Source organism: Hibiscus syriacus, unplaced genomic scaffold, assembly GCF_006381635.1.
Source record: "Hibiscus syriacus cultivar Baekdansim isolate YM2019G1 unplaced genomic scaffold, ASM638163v2 tig00005294_pilon, whole genome shotgun sequence".
Classification (NCBI taxonomy): domain Eukaryota; kingdom Viridiplantae; phylum Streptophyta; class Magnoliopsida; order Malvales; family Malvaceae; genus Hibiscus; species Hibiscus syriacus.
Genome location: NW_024062052.1, coordinates 288,141 through 296,699, shown reverse-complemented (window position 1 = coordinate 296,699; position 8,559 = coordinate 288,141).

Below are 8,559 nucleotides of genomic sequence, written 5' to 3'. Positions count from 1 at the left end.
TCCATGGATCATCTTCTGAGTCATCACTGAACAGATCTTAAGGAGACGAACAAATATTCTAATGGTCTTTATTTCATTTCCATGTTTCAACTCTACCAGGAAATGTTGACGTACTTGATTTGTGGTTCATAATCCATTGGGATGATACATCACATAAGTTCATCCGAGTTTCCAAACTTATTCCAATCTCTTACTTAATCCTCAGTCCTTGAGGTTACTTGGTTCATTTAGCAGTCAAGTCTATTCCAACTACTTCGGAATTTTCCAGAGTAATTCCGGACGTTTCTGAATTTCGGATACATATTGTACTTCTTTTCAGATCAGTTCGGTCTTCGTGGTTGATTTGTCAAACAAATATAAAATTCTTAGTATTGAATGCGATCTAGAGTTGCTGAGTTGAATATTTCCAAAATTATCATCTAACCAAACTTCAAAAGATGAACACACATTCAAGTAATATCTATGTTATCCAGGTATTGACATAGCTTTAGGGTTGATCTACTCACTTAAATTGTGCTCCATTACTTTTAAAGGTAGTCCAACACCGATGCTTATTTAGATTCCTTAATTAATCCAAGACATTTACTTAGTTTAGGTCATAAGGGTATTTTGGTCATTCTGGTACTCAATTTCATTATATTCTTTTTAGAGCTTGAGGATATCATTCTTTCCTGAGCTTGGTGATATTCTTGAGTCATTTCTATTACAAGGTTATTTTGGTCATTTTACAAATCTACGATATTTCAATCTTTTTCTTCCATCCGATCTTATTATTTACTTTAATCTTGTAATTTACTTTAGTCCTTTCAAACAATTTTGACAAAAGAGCACCATTGATAAATCATTCTTCAGGTATTTACTTATAACTCGGATATTTTCGGGTCAAGTGCCTTCTCAAATTTTACAAACGGAATATCAAGAATTTTTCTTGCACTAAGTCAGGATCCTAACAATCAAATCCGTACTTAATCGAGTTAAGTACGGATCCTCAAAGTACTTTCTCATTCAGGGTCAACTCGAACTATTTTAACTCTCAAGGGTATTTTCGTAATTTTACATAATCGAAGTATTCTCATAATTTATCATCCAAGTACCTTTAATGAAATAAATTATAATTTACATATTTAGGACTGATTCCTTTATCACTTAATCACATGGCTTGTAATTCCATAGAATCTTAACTAATTTATCACTTAAATCGTATTCGGTTCGAATCCATCTATAATCAAACAGGCATAAAAGACCAATCATATACATTCATGCATTTATCCATTATCAACATGTTCCATAAAGCATAAAGAGGTAGTAAGGTATTACCTCGATTTCTATGTCATACTGATCGACTATATAATTTCCATTTGAGCGCCCTCGATCTTAAAATCAACTTCTAATATTTTCCTCACGATCCAGGCCATCAAAATTACTAACTCGTATCCAAATAATTTCCCTCGCCATAAAGATAGCTTATTTGAATTTAAATTAATAATCGAGGGTCCTAATTGATAAAATTAGAATTTATGGGGTAAATTTAATACTTAACTACCAAAATTAGTGACCAAAATAATCTTATTAAAATCATTAAGCAATATTCATAACCATATGGAAACTAGGAGACAAAGTTAAGTACTTACCAACTTTGGAGGACTTATGTTACGATTTACCCTTCATCATTTTTCACCATTTCCTTAAACTCACGTGCTCTCTAACATTCCTACATTCCTCATTTTCTTTTCTTCTTTCATGCATTTTTTTTATTCGTAACATAATGCTCTGAAGTAAAACAAGAAAGCTTCACCAGCCCAATCAAACGCCGGTGACTACCGTGTCGGCCACCCTCTCCGACCATCGTTCGAAACACAAATATACTTCCTGAAGTGCCTTATCCTCCTCATCAAGAGTATGACCTTTGTTTAGTTTGAAACTTTATAGATGATTGTAGAAAAGCCCTTCGATTTTCTTAAAACAAAAGGCTTCTGTTCGCTGCCAGCAACCGTTCGATGGTGCCAAGACCAAGCAATGTTGTTCCTCGCTTCTCTTAAATGCTTCTCACTATTGGAATCTCCAAGACAAAGCCTCTAATGCCAAGAACGAAACTCCCGCCCTGTCTCCGGCGTTCATCTTCCTATTTATAGTATTTTACGCTGTTATGAGTCGATCGATTTCTTGTTTACAATTTTATAGTACTGCTCACTAGGGCCGATAGTCACTCATCATCCTCTCCAGTAACCGATTAAAACTAAATGAACCACTTTGGCTATGGGGCATGTTAGACAATGGAGGGCTCAGTGTTTTGATTATCAACGAAAGTCGTCCTTCTGGTGGCCGAAAACAAAGATTGGTGAAGGCTTGTTGCACCCATTGTTGGTGCTAGTGGTGCCCTGTAGTGCTGGTATAAAGAAACTTGGTAGGTGCGCAACTTAGTGCTAATGGATGTTTCCGATTGGGCTAAAAAAACATGGTTTACATTGAGTTACAACGATGATCGATTAATCACCTCCCCAATATACCAACTTTTGATGGCTCTAAGTGCTAACTCATCATCCGATACTCTCTCGGTAAACTCTATTGCATCCAATACCGCTTTACACTTATTGAACGACAATTCCCCGTGCACCATGGTCCAGCAGAGCTTGTAGAGACAGTGAAGATAAGGATAAGTTTGGGTTTGTATTTTTTTGTCTTCCAAAATGATTTCCTCCATCACACATATACACTCTATAGAAAAGAGACTTTCAAAATATCTCAATTGTATGGTTCATGGAAATCTAAATAAAATAATAATATTAAAATAATAAAATTCCCATATGATCATTATCTTTATCAAAGAGTGTAGGCAACTTAATACGAATTTGAGAGGCATGCAAAGTAAACAACGCACCAGTTAACGTTGCAATATTCTTAATCACACAAACCACATCATTTCCATTATTTTATTTTTCTTTTGTCAACAAATCCAGTTGTGAATCAACAAGCAGGAAATTATATAACATTTCTTCTAAGATGGAAAGCAATGGATTCCAACCATGGTGGTAATGTCATTATCCTTAATTTATTCCCATCTTCTATTTGGATTTATCTTTTTGCAGGTGTTTTGGGGGATAAAGAGAAGAGCTTATGTACAAATAAAGAGTAATAAATAGCAAGAAAGGTTCACTCTGTGATTAAAAATTTATGTGAAAAGGAAGTGATGACAAAGACTTTGGAACTTTACACGCAGAGGCAACTCTTTCATGTTGGAGTGGTTGAACAACTCTTCCCACTTGTTGTTCTCCATTTTTCTATATTATAAAAATAATAATAATACTAATAATAATCAAATTCACATCAATTAAAAAAACAGCTTTCACGTGGATTCTAAAAATGCCTACATCCAAGACATGAAAATTTACACATGAAGTCCTTCAATCTTTTAGATTTTCTTGTGGACTTATCATTATAAATAAAAAAAACTATTTCAAACGTCCCAAATATTTTAACCTCGGACTAGGGTTTGACAATTCTATTCCTCTTAAAAGAATTCCGTCCTCAAAATTCATCCAACTCACAGAAATGCATAAATGAAACTTTCACGCGTTCTATCATACCTTCAAATAATATTTACAAAATTGCAAATTCTTTACTAATCCTCAACCCGCTGAGCATATATTTTTATCAGAACTTTTCCTCATTTCAATAAAAGAATCCGAACGAAAAAAACCTTGAGTAATCAATTCAGTCTTGTTCACGAGAATAGGCTCATAAAGCAGTAATATATCTCAATTTTATTTCTAGAGTCGGGTCAGCATTTCTCGGATAATTAACTCTCACATGGCTCGTAAGGTACTTTACAACATTCAGACAGATATTACTGGTATTCCTTTTTGTACAAGTATAGCCTTAACAGATAGAAACTTCGGTTTACTCGTTACAGTTAGGGACTCAGCCTTGGAGTTCCGGTTCAGAGAGTACGACTGTAGTCTAAGGGCATGTACTGATCAGACAACTTTTTGAAATTCGAACGACCAGTCTAACTTGAAAAATTTGACTCAAACCATAGCTATGATACCACTAAATGTAACCCCCTCAGACCAATACGGATAACTCGATCCAGTCTGGAGTGTCACATTAGGGCCACCGGAGCGACCCACTGTAAAAATGGCGGAAAATTTAAAACTTTTATTAAAACATGTAACTTATAAAATGATTTATCAGTATGCAGAAATAAAATAGATTTTCAGACTCGTATATAAATCAAAATACAATTACATGTCCCCTAATCATATGTACCATTCTCTGGAAACAACGTCGGAAGAACTCCCATACTGATGACGATAGTTGCACTGGTACAATTCTTTTAACCTGCAATGTTGAGTAATAGAGTTAGCTTCGGAAAGCTCAGTAATACAGAACTACCAGATGATGCTGAAGAATGTGTAGATACAGATAAACATATGTTTCCAAACATCTATAGATTTTTATACTGATCGGAGATCCTACTGATATTTCATATGATAACGGACAATGAGCTTTCAGTTCAGATAAATATTTCGAATGATTGAGTTTAGGAGATCGGAATAGGTTATCTAGTGTGTTCCCGTAAAAGCAGTAAAAAGATACAGATTCTTTTAAAACATATATATACCCCCATCCCATCCCAACACAACATAATGTGTAGATTCCCCAGAACCATACACCCAACCCACACAACTTGTAAGGCCTTGAGCACAAAGCCGAGGAACCTACGGAAATACTTCCTTAATACCCCAATTAAAATATTTTTCCGTCATTAAACGGAGATATCAGAAATCAAACAGAATTTAGAACAGATATCAGAACAGAATCCAGATCAGAAATCAGAACAGAATTCAGGTTATGTATCAGAAAAAAATTCAAGTCAAAAATCAGATAAAATATTTATATGATTAGGGAACACGCCAGAGTTTACAAATATTATTCAGAGATACTAGATAATCTTATCAGGTAGAGAAACACGAATCTTCAGTTTACCGATAGAATGTCAGAATTTAGAATCACTATTGGAAGAGTTCAATATCTGACAGAATCATCAATTATTCAGAATATAATTTATTAGGATCATCTTATTCGGATAATTTTCGGAAGCTCTACGAAATCTGAAGGGTATTCAGAATCTTTACAATCTAAGACGATTAATCTGATTATTGAACAACTCCAGATGAATAGCTTCCAGAACCAATACTTATCAACTTTTCAATTCATTAACCTTCCAGGTTATTCACTATTTAATACCAAATATTCTTATCCATGGATCATCTTCTGAGTCATCATTGAACATATCTTAAGGAGGCGAACAAATATTCTAATGGTCTTTATTTCATTTCCATGCTTCAACTCTACCATGAAATGATAACGTACTTGATTTATGGTTTATAATACATTGGGATGATACATCACATAAGTTCATCCGAGTTTCCAAACTTATTCCAATCTCTTACTTAATCCTCAGTACTTGAGGTTACTTGGTTCATTTAGCAGTCAAGTCTATTCCAACTACTTCATAATTTTCCAGAGTAATTCTGGACATTTCTGAATTTCGGATACATATTGTAGTTCCTTTCAGTTCAGTTCGGTCTTCGTGGTTGATTTGTCAAACAAATATAAAATTCTTAGTACTGAATACGATCTAGAGTTGCTGAGCTGAATATTTCCAAAATTATCATCGAACCAAACTTAAGAAGACGAACACACATTCAAGTAATATCTATGTCATCCAGGTATTGACATAGCTTTAGGGTTGATCTACTCACTTAAATTGGGCTCCATTACTTTTAAAGATAGTCCAACACCTATGCTTATTTAGATTCCTTAATTAATCCAAGGCATTTACTTAGTTTAGGTCATAAGGGTATTTTGGTCATTCTGGTGCTCAGTTTCATTCTATTCTTTTTAGAGCTCGAGGATATCCAATTCTTTCCTGAGCTTGGTGATATTCTTGAGTCATTTATATTACAAGGTTATTTTGGTCATTTTACAAATCTACGATATTTCAATCTTTTTCTTCCATCCGATCTTATTATTTACTTTAATCTTGTAATTTACTTCAGTCATTTCAAACGATTCTGACAAAAGAGCACCATTGATAAATCATTCTTTAGGTATTTACTTATAACTCGGATATTTTCGGGTCAAGTGCCTTCTCAGATTTTACAAACGGAATATCAAGAATTTTTCTTGCACTAAGTCAGGATCCTAACAATCAAATCCGTACTTAATCGAGTTAAGTACGGATTCTCAAAGTACTTTCTCATTCAGGGTCAACTCGAACTATTTTACCTCTCAAGGGTATTTTCATAATTTTACATAATCGAAGTATTCTCATAATTTATCATCCAAGTACCTTTAATGAGATAAATTATAATTTACATATTCAGGACTGATTCCTTTATCACTTAATCACATGACTTGTAATTCCATAAAATCTTAACTAATTTATCAATTAAAGCGTATTCGGTTCGAATCCATCCATAATCAAACAGGCATAAAAGACCAATCATATACATTCTTGCATTTATCCATTATCAACATGTTCCATAAAGCATAAAGAGGTAGTAAGGTATTATCTCGATTTCTGTATCATACTGATCGACCATATAATTTCCATTCGAGCGCCCTCGATCTTAAAATCAACTTCCAATATTTTCCTCACGATCCAGGCCATCAAAATTACTAACTTGTATCCAAATAATTTCCCTCGCCATAAAGATAGCTTATTAGAATTTAAATTAACAATCGAGGGACCTAATTGACAAAATTAGAATTTATGGGGTCAATTTAATACTTATCTACCAAAGTTAGTGACCAAAATAATCTTATTAAAATCGTTAAGCAATATTCATAACCATATGGAAACTAGGAGACAAAGTTAAGTACTTACCAACTTTGGAGGACTTATGTTACGATTTATCCTTCATCATTTATCACCGTTTCCTTAAACTCACGTGCTCTCTAACATTCCTACCTTCCTCATTTTCTTTTCTTCTTTCATGCATTTTTTTATTCGTAACATAATGCTCTGAAGTAAAACAAGAAAGTTTAACCAGCCCAATCAAACACCGGTGACTATTGTGTCGGCCATCCTCTCCGACCATCGTTCGAAACACAAATATATTTTCTGAAGCGTCTTATCTTCCTCATCAAGAATATGACCTTCATTTAGTTTGAAACTTTATAGATGATTGTAGATCTACCAAAAACCCTTCGATTTTCTCAAAATAAAAGGCTTCTGTTCGCTACCAGCAACCGTTCGATGGTGCCAAGACCGAGCAATGTTGTTCCTCGCTTCTCTTAAATGCTTCTCACCGTTGGAATCTCCAAGACAAAGCCTTTAATGCCAAGAACGAAACTCCCACCCTGTCTCCGGCGTTCATCTTCCTATTTATAGTATTTTACACTGTTATGAGTCGATTGATTTCTTGTTTACGATTTTATCGTACTGCTCACTAGGACTGATCGTCACTCATCATCCTCTTCAGTAACCGATTAAAACTAAATGAACCACTTTGGCTATGGGGCATGTTAGACAAGGCAGGGCTCGGTGTTTTGATGGTCAACGAAAGTTGTCCTTCTAGTGGCCGAAAACAAAGCTTGGTGAAGGCTTGTTGCACCCATTGTTGGTGCCAGTGGTGCCCTGTAGTACTGGTCTAAAGAAACTTGGTAGGTGCGCAACTTAGTGATAATGGTTGTTTCCGATTGGTCTAAAAAATGGTTTACATTGAGTTACAACGATGATCGATTGGTCACCTCCCCAGAGTACCAACTTTCGATGGCTCTAAGTGCTAACTCATCCTCCGATACTCTCTCGGTAAACTCTATTACATCCAATACCGCTTTACACTTCTTGAACGGCAATTCCCCGTGCACCATGGTCCAGCAGAGCTTGTAGAGACAGCGAATCATGGGAACAATGAAGATAAGGATAAGTTTGGGTTTGTATTTTTTTGTCTTCCAAAATGATTTCCTCCATCACACATATATACTCTATAGAAAAGAGACTTTCAAAATATCTCAATTGTATGGTTCATGGAAATCTAAATAAAATAATAATATTAAAATAATAAAATTCCCATATGCTCATTGTCTTTATCAAAGAGTGTAGGCAACTCAATACGAATTTGAGAGGCATGCAAAGTAAACAACGCACTAGTTAACGTTGCAATATTCTTAATCACACAAACCACATCATTTCCATTATTTTATTTTTCTTTTGTCAACAAATCCAACTGTGAATCAACAAGAAGGAAATAATATAACATTTCTTCTAAGATGGAAAGCAATGGATTCCAACCATGGTGGTAATGTCATTATCCTTAATTTATTCCCATCTTCTATTTGGGTTTATCTTTTTACAGGTGTTTTGGGGGATAAAGAGAAGAGCTTATGTACAAATAAAGAGTAATAAATAGCAAGAAAGGTTCACTTTGTGATTAAAAATTTATGTGAAAAGGAAGTGATGACAAAGACTTTGGAACTTTACACGCAGAGGCAATTCTTTCATGTTGGAGTGGTTGAACAACTCTTCCCACTTGTTGTTCTCCATTTTTC